Raw genomic sequence first — 15,318 nt, 5'->3', positions numbered from 1 at the left:
TGTAAGTCAACTACCCTGGCCAGCAAGATCTCCGGATCTGTCCCCCATTGAGCATGTTTGGGACTGGATGAAGCGTCGTCTCACGCGGTCTGCACGTCCAGCACGAACGCTGGTCCAACTGAGGCGCCAGGTGGAAATGGCATGGCAAGCCGTTCCACAGGACTACATCCAGCATCTCTACGATCGTCTCCATGGGAGAATAGCAGCCTGCATTGCTGCGAAAGGTGGATATACACTGTACTAGTGCCGACATTGTGCATGCTCTGTTGCCTGTGTCTATGTGGCTGTGGTTCTGTCAGTGTGATCATGTGATGTATCTGACCCCAGGAATGTGTCAATAAAGTTTCCCCTTCCTGGGACAATGAATTCACGGTGTTCATATTTCAATTTCCGGGAGTGTATATTGTGAAAAGCAATGGTCCCATAACACTCCCCTGTGGCAAGTCAGAGGTTATTTTAACGTCTGTAGACGTCTCTCCGTTGAGAACAACATGCTGTGTTCTGTTTGTTAAAAACTCTTCACTCCAGCCACACAGCTGGTCTGACATTCCGTAGGCTCTTACTTTCCTTATCAGGCGACAGTGCGCAACTGTATCGAACGCCTTCCGGAAGTAAAGGAAAATGGCATCGACCTGGGAGCCTGTATCTAATATTTTCAGGGTTCAAAAATTGTTCAAATGGCTCTGAGCACTATGGGACTTAACATCTATGGTCATCAGTCCCCTAGAACTTAGAACTACTTAAACCTAAGTAACCTAGGGACATCACACACATCCATGCCCGAGTCAGGATTCGAACCTGCGACCGTTATTTTCAGGGTCTCATGAACAAATAAAGCGAGTTGGATCTCACACGATCGCTGTTTCCGGAATCCATATTGATTCCTACAGAGTAGATTCTGGGTTTCCAGAAATGATATGATACGCGAGCAAAAAACATGTTCTAAAATTCTACAAAGATCGATATCAGAGATGTAGGCCTATAGTTTTGCGCATCTGCTCGACGACCCTTCTTGAAAACTAGGACTACCTGTGCTCTTTTCCAATCATTTGGAACCTTCCATTCCTCTAGAGACTTGCGGTACACGGCTGTTAAAAGGGGGGCAAGTTCTCTCGCGTACTCCGTGTAGAATCGAATTGGTATCCCGGCAGGTCCGGTGGACTTTCCTCTGTTGAGTGATTTCTGTTGCTTTTCTATTCCTTGGACACTTATTTCGATGTCAGTCATTTCTTTGTTCGTGCGAGGATTTAGAGAAGGAACTGCAGTGCGGTCTTCCTCTGTGAAACAGCTTTGGAAAAAGTTGTTTAGTATTTCAGCTTTACGCGTGTCATCTTCTGTTTCTATGCCATTATCATCCCAGAGTATCTGGATATGCTTTTTCGATCCACTTACTGATTTAACGTAAGACCAGAACTTCCAAGGGTTTTCTGTCAAGTCGGTACATAGAATTTTACTTTCGAATTCACTGAACGCTTCACGCATAGCCCTCCTTACGCTGAAGGTCAGTTGCTCAACAGTTGCACGTTTATTCGCCAGTACACTTCTCCCTGTCGTCTATGGACTTTGGTGCACCACATTTGCCTCGGCGTCGGTTTTGGATAAAGCCATCTTACCATACACAGTATACTTCAACCACGTCGACACGTGATCAGTTTCGTCGTTTCGAAACGTTTCCACACTTGGGCCGAAAGCTAATAATCATGTCCTTTTGGACGTCAGATAAATGAATCCGTTTTCTCGTAACCGCAACAACTATACCGTTTTCTACGTCTTACCAACACGCTTTCTATACCTTCCACTGCTTTTGCTGCCACCTGCCGTCTTCGAGTGGTTATTACACGTCGACGCCGAACACATGCGGTAGTCATATTAATGTGAGTTGACCGCATGTCTTATGCATTTCATATGGTGCTGTCCTTGTCTTAACCAGGTGCTGCATCACATACACAAAATTCTGGAGTGTTCAGAGGGGATAAAAATAAACTTTCTTATGTCACTAAAATTCTACTGATGCACAATTTCCAGAATACGGGTTTTCAAGGTTCACCTATAGTGACCTTCCTGATTTATTCCCATAGGTAAATAACAGTGATGGCTACCACTACCGTTGTGACGTGGACGAGCTACCGGAGAGGAGGAATTTTGTGAATGCTAATGTACTGGTAGTGACAGTTATTGAACTATGTGAAATAAAGTTATAAATTCTGAGCCGTTTGCGTTAGGAAGTTAAAACTGCACGGTTCGTCGCGGGGCATAATGGGAATTAATATGGTTTGGTTTAGCGACGAAGACCACTTTCGTTTGATTGGGTTGATCTATAAGCAAAATTGGCGCATTTGCGGGACTGAGAATCCGCATTTCGCAGTTGAGAAGTCTCTTCACCCTCAACTGGAGTGTGTGCAGTGTCCAGTTACGGAATAATAGGTGCGATATTCCTTGATGGCACGGCAACTACCGAGCGGTACGTGGAAGTTTTGGAAGATGATTTCATTCCCATTATCCAAAGTGACCTAGATTTCGACAAGATGTGGCTCATGAAAGACGGAGCTCTACCCCATCGAAGCAGGAGAGTGTTTGATGTCCTGGAGGGGCACTTTGGGGACCGCATTCTTCCTCTGTTATATCCAGAGGCCACGGGCAAGGGTCTCGAGCAGAGTTTGTATGTGCCAGATTTTTTGTAGAGAGGGGGGGGGGGGGGCTGTTATTCTTTAAGATGTGAACTGCTAACTGCTGGAGTTTGTCGTTTGTGTGGAAGCTTATTTTAATGTTTGTGTTTTTAAATAGGTTGCTTATTTTGTAGGATACGCTCCCTAAGAAAGGTAGGGCAATATATTTTCAGCTGTTTTCTACATTTTTGTGTGCAAGTTTATTTTACTGTTTGTATTTCTAAATAGGTTGCTTATTTTGTAGGATATGCTCCCTAAGAAAGGTAGGGCAATATATTTTCTGCTACTTTTTACTGTGTCTTCTGTAAGTTGCATGGTTTTCTGGTGTGCAGCATTGTTGGCTGATGGCATATACAATCTCAGCTGTCGAAGTTGTCCCTCTTATTATATAGGACAAACTGGAAGAAGCATTGAGACACGGATCAAAGAGCATATAGTTGCCATATGTTTGAACAACATTTTAAAATCCACATTTACCAGGCATACAACCACTAACAGTCATGGAATAAAGAGCACTGAAGACCATGTAAAAGTATTGCACCATGCTAAAAAAGGTAGCCTTATGAATTTGCTTGAGGAGATTGAAATATATGTACATAAAAGCAAATCACCACAAAACCTCCTCAATGAACAAACTGAGTTAGCCAATGCAGCCTTTCCTCAAAATTGCATTCACCTGCGTTCCAGTTTAAAGTAAAAAAAAAGGCAATGAAATGTCCACTGATGTAATATTTATATGTGCACATCCATCCCATCCCATTTACTGTGCTTTCAATGTATGCCATAATATGTCTATAGTTTTAATATTCGTTTATGTACATCTGGCCTTTATCATTTACTATTGTTCCAATGTTACCATAATACAGGGCGTTTAAAAATGAATATCGGGGTTTTAACGCTTTATAATATTTATTACATTAGACTTACAGTTATAAATTATGTGTCAAATGAAACAGCAACTCGAACAGTTTTACCAAGAACCTTATAAATTTTCACTGGCATAACGAAGTACGCGACTGGTTGAACTTCACTGTACCCAAGCTCTGGATAGGCCGCAAGGGGCCCAATGACAGGGCTTGCTTTGCATGACCTCCACGTTCACCCGACCTAACGCCCTGCGATTTTTTCCTTTGGGGCTTCATCAAGGATCGTGTGTACGTGCCTCCGCTACCAGCAGACCTCCTTGAATTAAGAAACCGGATTGAAGCAGCTGTTGCTACAATCACAGAAGACACGCTTACCAACGTTTGGGAAGAACTTGGCTATAGACTTGATGTGTGCCGTGTGACAAATGGAGCTCGCATTGAACATTTATAAACTTCTTGGCAAAACTGTGAGTTGCTCTTTCATTTGACATATCATTTATAGCTTTAAGTTTAATGTAATAAATATTATAAAGCGTTAAAACTCCCATATTCATTTATAAACACCCTGTATTTACGTAATATCATTACACTAACACTTATGACTGACTGCTACATTTGTTCGTCTTAATTTTAATCAGTTCTCTTTCAGTGTAAATAGTGAGTAATGTAACATTAGCAATTGTAAATTTCTACTGTTACATACACGTACATAACGAAATACCTCTGAAAGTGGAAGTCTTTGGAACTGTTATGGTTGTAATATCGCCATTTTTGTATGCATACCTCCATATGATGGAACTTCTTAGTGTGTGAATGCTGCTTTACATTACGTGCATATTTATACACAAAAAGGTGCAGTATACAATTTTCGGTGCTTCAAGATGAGAAGCAGCCTGCACTGGAACATAAAGGCGCGGATTCTTCATACTTAGTAACCGAAACATCTTCCCTTTAATAATAATGATTTGTTTACATCACTTGAAATCGTTGTTAGGCACGATTACAGTTAAAAAGACGTTGTGTCACATTTTGTTGAGGTTGTAGGGCACCACCACCTCAAGGAGATTTCGTCAGCTGGGGAAACAAAAGGCGAAATCTAATGTAAAACATGAACTAGCCGTCTGAAGATGAACCTGTCGGTTCGAAACCAGTAACGGCACTGTTTAAATAAATAGCATTGTAAAAAATGCCTGGTTGCTGTAATCTTCTACGTAAGACACAACTTGTGCTTCCAGTTAATCTTGGTGGCGAGAGAGTGGGTCGACACGCTATGTTGCGGTTCTGACTTGACCACAGGAGGTCCGTCACAGAGACTCTGATGAAGGGAGGGAGGTCTTGAGGGCGCTCCTTTGCGCAGAAGCCTTTACAGCAAGTGCCGATCAACCGTTTCGGATGTAAATGCTGATTCTCCTGAGGATAGCTACGCATGACGAATTCACCTTCCTGAACGACAACTGCGGAAGAGGTTGGCACGGCACTGCTAGCCCACCGTGGGAAAATGTCCGCTGCAGATTCTTGTTGTCTAATTATATGAATCTTGTCGGTCGCCACGCTTTGGCGCGAAAGATTCGAACGATGAGCAGAACTTCACTAGGAGTCAATACTAACCCACTGCGTCTTAAAAAGTATTCAGTGAGCTAAGACTGGGAAATCTGTAAGGGTTTCGTTGTATTCGGAAAAAATAAGCGAAATTTCCGCTGGTCACTCTGTCCGTAGCTGGAAGTCCTCCCCCCCCCCCCCTCCTCCCCCTCCCTCTTCAATTATTTGAGAAGTAGAGAGCCAGGTTCAGAACGGAGTGTTCTTCGGCAGATGGCGTGAGGAAGCCATCTGGATCTCTCCTGATCTAGAAGATGATGGTGGTACCATTTCTCTGCCCCTACCTCTGCTATTTTCATTCGGGGCTGACTTCCACTTTCTGGCGTACGTTCGCTGAGTTCTAAGTAAGTATTTAATTTCGCAGTTAGTATTGTCCCTTATCAGAGCAGCTCACAATATGCAGGATTTTGTGTGCAACATGGGTCGCTTGATTAACTGAGTTGATTCTTGAACTTCGCATTCGTCTGCTTTGCTTCTGTGAGCTTCACAGATTACAAAAGTCTGCAGCGCTTCCTAATCAGTGTTCCTGTTAGATTTGAGATACCCTCCAATGTGCGAGCGGTACATTCAGGTGTAATTAAGCTGCTGTTAGATTTTAATATTCAGGGAACTGATTTTTGCGTGATAGTTACTACTTAGCAGTCATTTTCACTGATTTAAGTAGAAATTTCATTAAAATAGCTCGATAAGGTCCAGTGCACTCTTACTTTGCCATTGAAACCTAGGTTTTTCTATAGCTAATCCTGACTAGGCGATCATCATACGATAAATACAAGGAATGACCTATATGATTTGTTGTCTCACTGTGAACGTGATGCCGCTGAAATACAGGTGCTCTGCTCTGGAGAGTGTTATTGTTTTGTTGTGGTCTTCAGTCCGAAGACCGATTTGATGCAGCTCTCTACTCTCTATCCTGTGCAAGCCCCTAAATCTCCGAAGAACTACTGTAACTTACATCCTTCTATATCTGGTTATGCATTCATCTCTTGATATCCCTCTACGATTCTTACACCCCAAACTCCTTTCCAATAGTAAATTGGCGATCCCTTGATATCTCAGAATGTGTCCTATGAACCGATTCCTTCTTTCAGTAAAGTTGTGCCACAAATTTCTTTTCTCCCTATTTCCATTCAAAAACTTCTCATTATTTACATGATCAGCCATCTAATATGCAGTGTTCTTTTGTATTACCATGTTACACATCCTCTATCCTCTTCTTGTCTAAACTGTTTATCGTCTTATGTTTCACTTCCACACATTGATATACTCCGTACAAATACACTCCTGTAAATGGAAAAAAGAACACATTGACACCGGTGTGTCAGACCCACCATACTTGCTCCGGACACTGCGAGAGGGCTGTACAACCAATGATCACACGCACGGCACAGCGGACACACCAGGAACCGCGGTGTTGGCCGTCGAATGGCGCTAGCTGTGCAGCATTTGTGCACCGCCGCCGTCAGTGTCAGCCAGTTTGCCGTGGCATACGGAGCTCCATCGCAGTCTTTAACACTGGTAGCATGCCGCGACAGCGTGGACGTGAACCGTATGTGCAGGTTGACGGACTTTGAGCGAGGGCGTATAGTAGGCATACGGGAGGCCGGGTGGACGTACCGCCGAATTGCTCAACACGTGGGGCGTGAGGTCTCCACAGTACATCGGTGTTGTCGCCAGTGGTCGGCGGAAGGTGCACGTGCCCGTCGACCTGGGACCGGACCGCAGCGACGCACGGATGCACTCCAAGACCGTAGGATCCTACGCAGTGCCGTAGGGGACCGCACCGCCACTTCCCAGCAAATTAGGGACACTGTTGCTCCTGGGGTATCGGCGAGGACCATTCGCAAACGTCTCCATGAAGCTGGGCTACGGTCCCGCACACCGTTAGGCCGTCTTCCGCTCACGCCCCAACATCGTGCAGCCCGCCTCCAGTGGTGTCGCGACAGGCGTGAATGGAGGGACGAATGGAGACGTGTCGTCTTCAGCGATGAGAGTCGCTTCTGCCTTGGTGCCAATGATGGTCGTATGCGTGTTTGGCACCATGCAGGTGAGCGCCACAATCAGGACTGCATACGACCGAGGCACACAGGGCCAACACCCGGCATCATGGTGTGGGGAGCGATCTCCTACACTGGCCGTACACCACTGGTGATCGTCGAGGGGACACTGAATAGTGCACGGTACATCCAAACCGTCATCGAACCCATCGTTCTACCATTCCTAGACCGGCAAGGGAACTTGCTGTTCCAACAGGACAGTGCACGTTCGCATGTATCCCGTGCCACCCAACGTGCTCCAGAAGGTGTAAATCAACTACCCTGGCCAGCAAGATCTCCGGATCTGTCCCCCATTGAGCATGTTTGGGACTGGATGAAGCGTCGTCTCACGCGGTCTGCACGTCCAGCACGAACGCTGGTCCAACTGAGGCGCCAGGTGGAAATGGCATGGCAAGCCGTTCCACAGGACTACACCCAACATCTCTACGATCGTCTCCATGGGAGAATAGCAGCCTGCATTGCTGCGAAAGGTGGATATACACTGTACTAGTGCCGACATTGTGCATGCTCTGTTGCCTGTGTCTATGTGGCTGTGGTTCTGTCAGTGTGATCATGTGATGTATCTGACCCCAGGAATGTGTCAATAAAGTTTCCCCTTCCTGGGACAATGAATTCACGGTGTTCTTATTTCAATTTCCAGGAGTGTACTTTTAGAATAGACTCCCTAACAAAGTAGTCTGTATTCAGTGTTAACTAACTTTTCTTCTTCAGAAAAGCCTTTCTTGCCATTGCCAGTCTACATTTTATATACTCTCTACTTCGGCCATCGTCAGTTATTTTGCTGCCCAAATAGTGTACGTCATATACAGTCCCGTTTCCTAAGCTAATTCCCTTATCATCGCCTTATTTCATTCGACTACATTCCATTATTCGTCTTTTGTTTTTATTGATGTTCATGTTATACCCTCCTTCCAAGATACTGTCCATTCTTCAACTGCTCTTCCAAGGCGTTTGCTGTCTCTGACAGTAATAAAATGTCAACGGAAAACGTCAAAGTTTTTAATTCTTCCCCGCTGAACTTTAATTCGTACTCCAGATATTTCTTTGGTTTGCTTCACTGTTTGCTCAATGTACAGATTAAATAACATACGGGATAGGCTTCCCTTTCATGTCTCTCGACTCTTACAGCAGTCGTCAGCAGTCGTCTGGTCTCTGTACTAGTTGTAAATAGCGTTTCGCACCGTGTATTTTACCACTGATACCTTCAAAATTTCGAATAGAGTATTCCAATCAACGATGTCAAAAGCTTTCTCTAAATCTATAAGTGCTATACACGTAGGCTTGCCTTTTCATAACCCATCTTCTAAGATAAGTTGTAGTGTCAGCGTTGTCCCTCGTGTTCCTAATATTTCTGCGGAATGCAGACTTATCTTCCCGAGTTCGGCTTCTACCAGTTTTTCCGTTCTCCTGTAAAGAATTCGTGTTATTATTTTGCGGCCGTGAATTATTAAAATGGTAGTTCGACAATTTTCACACCTGTGAGCATCTGCTTTCTTTAGAATTGGAATTATGATATTCTTCTTGAAATCTGACATTATATCACCTCTCTGATGCATCTTGTCCACCACGTGCAAGAGTTTTGTCATGGCTGGCTCTCCCCAGGCTTTCAGCAGATCTAATGGAATGTTTACTCCCGGGGCCTTGTTTCAAAAATGGTTCAAATGGCTCTGAGCACTATGCGACTTAACTTCTGAGGTCATCAGTCGCCTAGAACTTAGAACTAATTAAACCTAACCAACCTAAGGATATCACACACATCCATACCCGAGGCAGGATTCGAACCTGCGACCGCAGTGGTCGCTCGGCTCCAGACTGCAGCGCCTAGAACCGCACGACCACGGCCTTGTTTCGACTTAGGTCTTTTAAAGCTATATGAAATACTTCTCGCAGTATCATATATATCCCATCTCATCGTCATCTTCATTCTCTTCCCTTTCTATAATATTGCCTTCAAATACATCGCCTCTGTATGGACCCTTTATATACTCCTCCCCCGTCTCAGCTTACCTTTCTTTGCTTAGGACAGGTTTTTCATCTGAGACCTTGTCTTTCATACAGTTGCTCTTTTCTTCAAAGGCCTCTTTAACTATCCTGTAGGCGAAATCTATTTTTCTCCTAGTGATATATTCTTCCAAATGCTTACATTTGTTCTCTAGCGATTCCTGCTTAGCCATTTTGGACTTCCTGTCAATCACATGTTTTAGACTTTTATATTCCCTTTTACCTGCTTCATTTACCACATTTTAAATTGTCTCCTTTTATCAATTGAATTATTTCTAATTTGTTTAACTGATACATAATGAGCATTGCAGTTGCTCGTATAGCGTTTTATGCTGGAGTCGTAAGTGTGGTAGGCTGACTGCATACACAACTGCCAAGCTCCACCAAAACTTCGACTTATCATCTCACTCGAAGGCTGACCTCAACCACAATAACAAGCGCCAAATTTCAAAACTCCAGAAGAGCTAGTTGCCCGTTTCGCTGAACCTGCAGCCACTATTCGTAAAGTACCACGTTGCTTTGAGCGTGTGCCAGTCCGGTTTCACGTAAACGGAGGACATTTTCTGAAACTTCTGTAAAGCAGTAATCATTACAGGAGAGTCTGAACACTGTCAATGAACACCACGAACGTCAAAACCTTCATGGACCCCGGGGGAGAAATGAAGCACTTGTGACAGATTTTAAACAGTGTTTTAACCGAGTGGGTTCGAGGTAGAGCTTTCCCCGTTTTCCTGCATGTAAACGTGACTAAATTTGACAAGATAATATAACGGGAGATCAAAAACTTTCCGTCTGGGGACTTTTCTGCAGCGTATATGCAACTCAGCGCGACCCCGATGCGGATATACACTGAAGCGCCATAGAAACTGGTATAGTCGTGCGCATTCAAATACAGAGATATGTAAAGAGGCAGAACGTGAGCGCTGCGGTCGGCAACACCTATGTACAACAAGCGTCTGGCGTAGTTGTTAGATCGTTTACTGCTGCTACGATGACAGGTTATCAAGATTTAAGTGAGTTTCAACGTGGCGTTATAATTGGCGCACGAGCGATGGGACCAGCATCTTCCAGATAGCGACGAACTGGACATTTTCCCGTACGACCATTTCACAAGTGTACCGTGAATATCAGAAATCCGGTAAAACAACAAATCCGCGGCATTGCTGCACCCGGAAAAGGATCCTACAAGAACGGGACCAACGACGACTGAAGAGAATCGTTCACCGTCACATAAGTGCAACCCTTTCTCAAATTGCTGCAGATTTCAGTGCTGGACCATCAACAAGTGTGAGTGTGCGAACGATTCAACGAAACATCATCGACATGGGCTTTCGGAGCCCCAGGCCCACTCGTGTACCCTTGATGACTGCACGGCAGAAAGCTTTACGCCTCGTCTGGGCCAGTCAATACCGACAATGGATTGCTGATGACTGGAAACATGTTGCCTGGTCGGACGGGTCTCATTTCAGAGTTTATCGAGCGGGTGGACGTGTACAGGTATGGAGACCACCTCATGAATCCATTGTCACTGCATCGCAGCAGGTGACTGTTTAAGCCGTTGGAGGCTCTATAATGGTGTGGAGCGTGTGCAGTTGGAGTGATATGAGAACCCTGATACGTCTAGATACGACTCTGACAGGTGACACGGACGTAAGCATCGGGTCTGTTCACCTGCTTCCATTCATGTGCATTTTGCATTCCGACAGATTTGGTAAATTCCAGCGGGACAAAGCGACACCCCACACGTCTGTCTAGTGGCTCCAGGAATTCTCTGAGTTTTAACACTTCCACTGGCCACCAACTCCCGACACATGAATATTATTGAGCATATCTGGGATGCCTTGCAACATCCTGTTCGGAAGAGATCTCCACCGCCTTGTACTCTTACGAATTTGTTCCGGTGTAACGACAAGCACCGGCAAGGAGATCAAGAACGATACAGTAGAGAGGGCTGTGAGACGACGTCAGCCAATAGCGCGCTGACTAGGACGTCACCACGACAGGAGCGGCCTCTGCACGACGACACCAAAAGCGACGTGCCGCCTAGCCTCGGCCGCACTAGGAGAGAAGACTAGAAGAGTCGCACTAGTAGAGCCGCTCTAGAAGAGCCGTGACTTGTGATTCATATCCATTACTTACATGGACATTGACTATTTGCTTGTTGCCAATTGCTTGCGAACCACCTTGTACATATGCAAGTTAAGTATTGTCAATTCAATTACCGTAATAAACACCATTAATGTGATTTGCTTTTATATTGTCTAGCTGTCCGAGAAAGCAGCTTCCTAGGCGCCCTATAAGACACGTCTGGGCAGGATACCTCATTAGAAACGAGGATTCACAAACAAACCTCGCGCATCACGGCCAGGGATTTTTTTTTATTTTTTTTGTTAGCGCCTTAATTCTTTCTTGTCTTTTCTTTGCTGGAGGGTTTACTTGCTTTAACAGTCTCTTTCGCTAATCAGTATTATCAGGTGGGCGTTGCAGAAATCTTTTTTGCTTTTGCATTGTCTGTTTCTTGCATTTGTCTCTTCCAAAATGCCCATCCCGCATATCCCACGCCCTGCTCGGACGCCACGGCTGCAAGTGTTAGATACAACACAGCTAACGTAGATGTTTCAGTTCCAGACGCAGTAAATGTCTACTTTGTTCAACACGGTGCAGCAGCTACAGGCCAACACCGCGCACCCAACAGAACAAGCACCGCCTAGAGCAGCACCTACAGCAATACCGCCATTTCGTCAGTTTCGTGAACAAGAAGAGGAATGGCTCGAGTGGATGCGACAATTCAAAGCCCACATATTTGCCCACAACGTATCAGGTACTGTGATACTACTCTATTTCTTATCCACAGTAGGAAGTGCATTATTCCACCTAATCAACAAACTATTTCCGAACGCCACTCCGAGTGACCTTTCGTATGGACGGGTTGTACATTCGCTCACTAACTTCAAAAATGGTTCAAATGGCTCTGAGCACTATGGGACTTAACAGCTGAGGTCATCAGTCCCCTAGAACTTAGAACTACTTAAGCCTAACTAACCTAAGGACATCACACACATCCATGCCCGCGGAAGGATTCGAACCTGCGAACGTAGCGGTCGCTCGGTTCCAGACTGTAGCGCCTAGAACCGCTCGGCCACCCCGGCCAGCGCTCACTAAATATTATGACAAATAATTGAATGTGGCAGCTGCTAGGTATCAATTCTTTAACTGCTAGAAACGGTCAGGACAAACTTATAGTGAGTGGGTAACAGATTTGCAGGGTATGATGAGGAAATGCAAATTCAGATGTGGCTGGTTCAAATGGCTCTGAGCACTATGCGACTTAACTTCTGAGGTCATCAGTCGCCTAGAACTTAGAACTAATTAAACCTAACTAACCTAAGGACATCACACACATCCATGCCCGAGGCAGGATTCGAACCTGCGACCGTAGCGGTCACGCGGTTCCAGACTGAAGCGCCTTTAACCGCACGGCCACACCGGCCGGCATTCAGATGTGCTTGTGATGCTTTATATTAATGTGATATGTTGCATGATGCGATCGTGTACAGTGAACCTGATGTCAAAATCAGGGAACAGATTTTAAAAGAGTCCGATCCGTCATTTCAGGACTTAGTGCAAATACTAGATCAGTACGGTTCAGGTGCCCTGCCAGCCGATAAATCTAAGCAGCTAGCTATTAGTCGGGTTGATTCCCTTGTTTGTGACCGGCCCATTCAAAGGCAGCTTGCATTCGCCACGCCGAGTAAACAACGCTTCACGCCGCGTAAGCAGCTCACTAAATAGGCGACTACACAGGTGAACGGAGTTAAGTCTTGCTCTCGGTGTTATTCACGGCACAAACGCCAAGACTGCCCCTCCTGACAAGCTCAGTGTTATGCTTGTGGTAGGAAAGGACATGTGCAATCCGCATGTTTGCAACGGAACAAACAAAAATTTTTGGCCCACTCGCAAAAATCTAGTCACAAGACCCATGTCATTAATGCAGTATATTCAAAGTCTGCAACAGACATTCGCAGAATTGTCACGCAACAGTGATATGTCAGTGAAACGAAGTTTTTGTTCATTTACTTCTTTGTAGGAAACACGTGAAATTTTAGTTGTACATGGGTACCTCTGTGACATTGCTCAATCGTCACATATATGAAATGTTAGGCTACCCACGCCTGTCGTTCTAGACAGGCGTGATGGCAACTGATGGCTTGTAATGGGCAAGACATTCCCAGTCTCAGAAAATGTACATTGCCTGCCATATATTGCTTGCATACGTGAACAGTGACTTTCATGGTGCTACAATCACGCGAGTGTGAGAACATACTTGGTGTTGATTCCTTTGATTTGTTTGGCTTTAACATTCAGGACAATGTGTTGTTGGTGTCTGCATTCCATGCGCAAGACAGTCTAGCTCGCTAAAAGAATTCCCGGAACTCTTTTCTGAAGGTTCAACATGAGTATGGACAGACATGTGTGTTAATCCCCAAAGCTTTGCAAAAAGAAGTGTTGCAGTTACTTCACCAGGGACACTAAGGGACTGTTCGTACGAAACAGTTAGCGGGTCGACACTGTCCTTCGCAAGGTAAGGACGCCCAAATAGAACAGATGACGTCACAATGTTTCACCAACTTAAAAACACACAGAACACACATTTGAGCACACATGAACAAGAAGCACCCCAACAACAAAGAAGTGGTTCACTGTCACCTACAACAGCAAAGCAGCCCATATAATAGGCAACATACTAAAAAAACAAGGGCTAAAAATAGCCTACAGGACTGACAACTCAACACAGAGAAAAGTAAGGACAACCAACACAAGCACAGACAAACTCAACACATCTGGTATTTACCAACTAACATGTTAGGACTGCAAATCAATTTATATAGGACAGTCAAGCAGAAACTTTAGTACCAGATACACAGAACACAGAAGAGCATCAAAAAGTACGAGCTCTCATTGCACATTTGCTGAGCAGCTTACGGACAAGAAACATAACCCAACAGACATCAAAATACTGATTTTACAATTCTCAAATGCAGCAACAGCCCCCCACAAAAACTAATAACTGAAGAAAACTATCAAATACAAAAATCCATAGTGGAAGGACAACAAGTGATAAATGAATACATAGTTCTGAGCAATGGAACTCTGTTCTTCGCCCTCAAAGAATTATTAGATGACACCAACCTATAGAGCCCTCACCCTCACCAACAAACACACACACATACACACACACACACACACACACACACACACACACACACACATAAAATGCACAGATACCTCTGAAAGGTTCAGGGAAATTGCCAGGAACACCTTCAACTGTTCGACTGTCAGCCATCTTGTTTTTACACCTTCAACTGTTCCACTGTCCGCCATCTTTGTTTTTATGGCTGTTAAACAGTGACAGTGATAGCTCAATATATAGCATTTCTGAGTGAAGAAGATGGGGTAAAAAGAAAACAAATACACACACACACACACAACCTACCACACAGAATTAATTAATTTCAGGCATACCCATAACAATTTTCAAATCGTAATTTTTGCTTAAATAATTCGTCTACTTTAAGATATATGTGGTTTCAGATGACAAAGTGCCGAAGAAAACACTCACTATAGAAACATAATACGTCAGAAAACCACACCAAATGGTAGAAAGGTATGAACTCATAATTTTATGTGTTTCTTCAAAAATCTGTAATCACGATTTTAAAAACTAATATTTAGATATATACAAATAGTAAAGAAGACTCTTTAACAGCCATAAAATTATGGCCCACTGGAGATGCTGCAACTGCAGTGAAACATGTTTGGGATAAAAACAAAATTGTGTTTTGCTAAAGGCGGACCCCATCCGATAACATATGTATTGTTAAAGCAGATACGGAAAAAAGAGCTTCAACCCCAATATGATTTCTACAATGACGTATCACCACAAAGAATTAAAGGAAACGGTACCACTTAGATTTACAACCACTGGTATTGGATTTAATTATGCACATACATCCATGCATGTTTTATTAATAAGGTTATAGAGTAGTTTTGGAAAAACTGTCCCACAACAACAGAAACATTTTAACCAGGTAACTATTTAACATTAGGTACTGCCAATTAGGTTAGATGCTT

The sequence above is a fragment of the Schistocerca piceifrons genome, chromosome 1 (assembly GCF_021461385.2).
Source record: "Schistocerca piceifrons isolate TAMUIC-IGC-003096 chromosome 1, iqSchPice1.1, whole genome shotgun sequence".
In the NCBI taxonomy this organism is placed as follows: Eukaryota; Metazoa; Arthropoda; class Insecta; order Orthoptera; family Acrididae; genus Schistocerca; species Schistocerca piceifrons.
The sequence above is the reverse complement of the archived record's forward strand: the minus strand, read 5'-3'. Positions refer to the sequence as shown.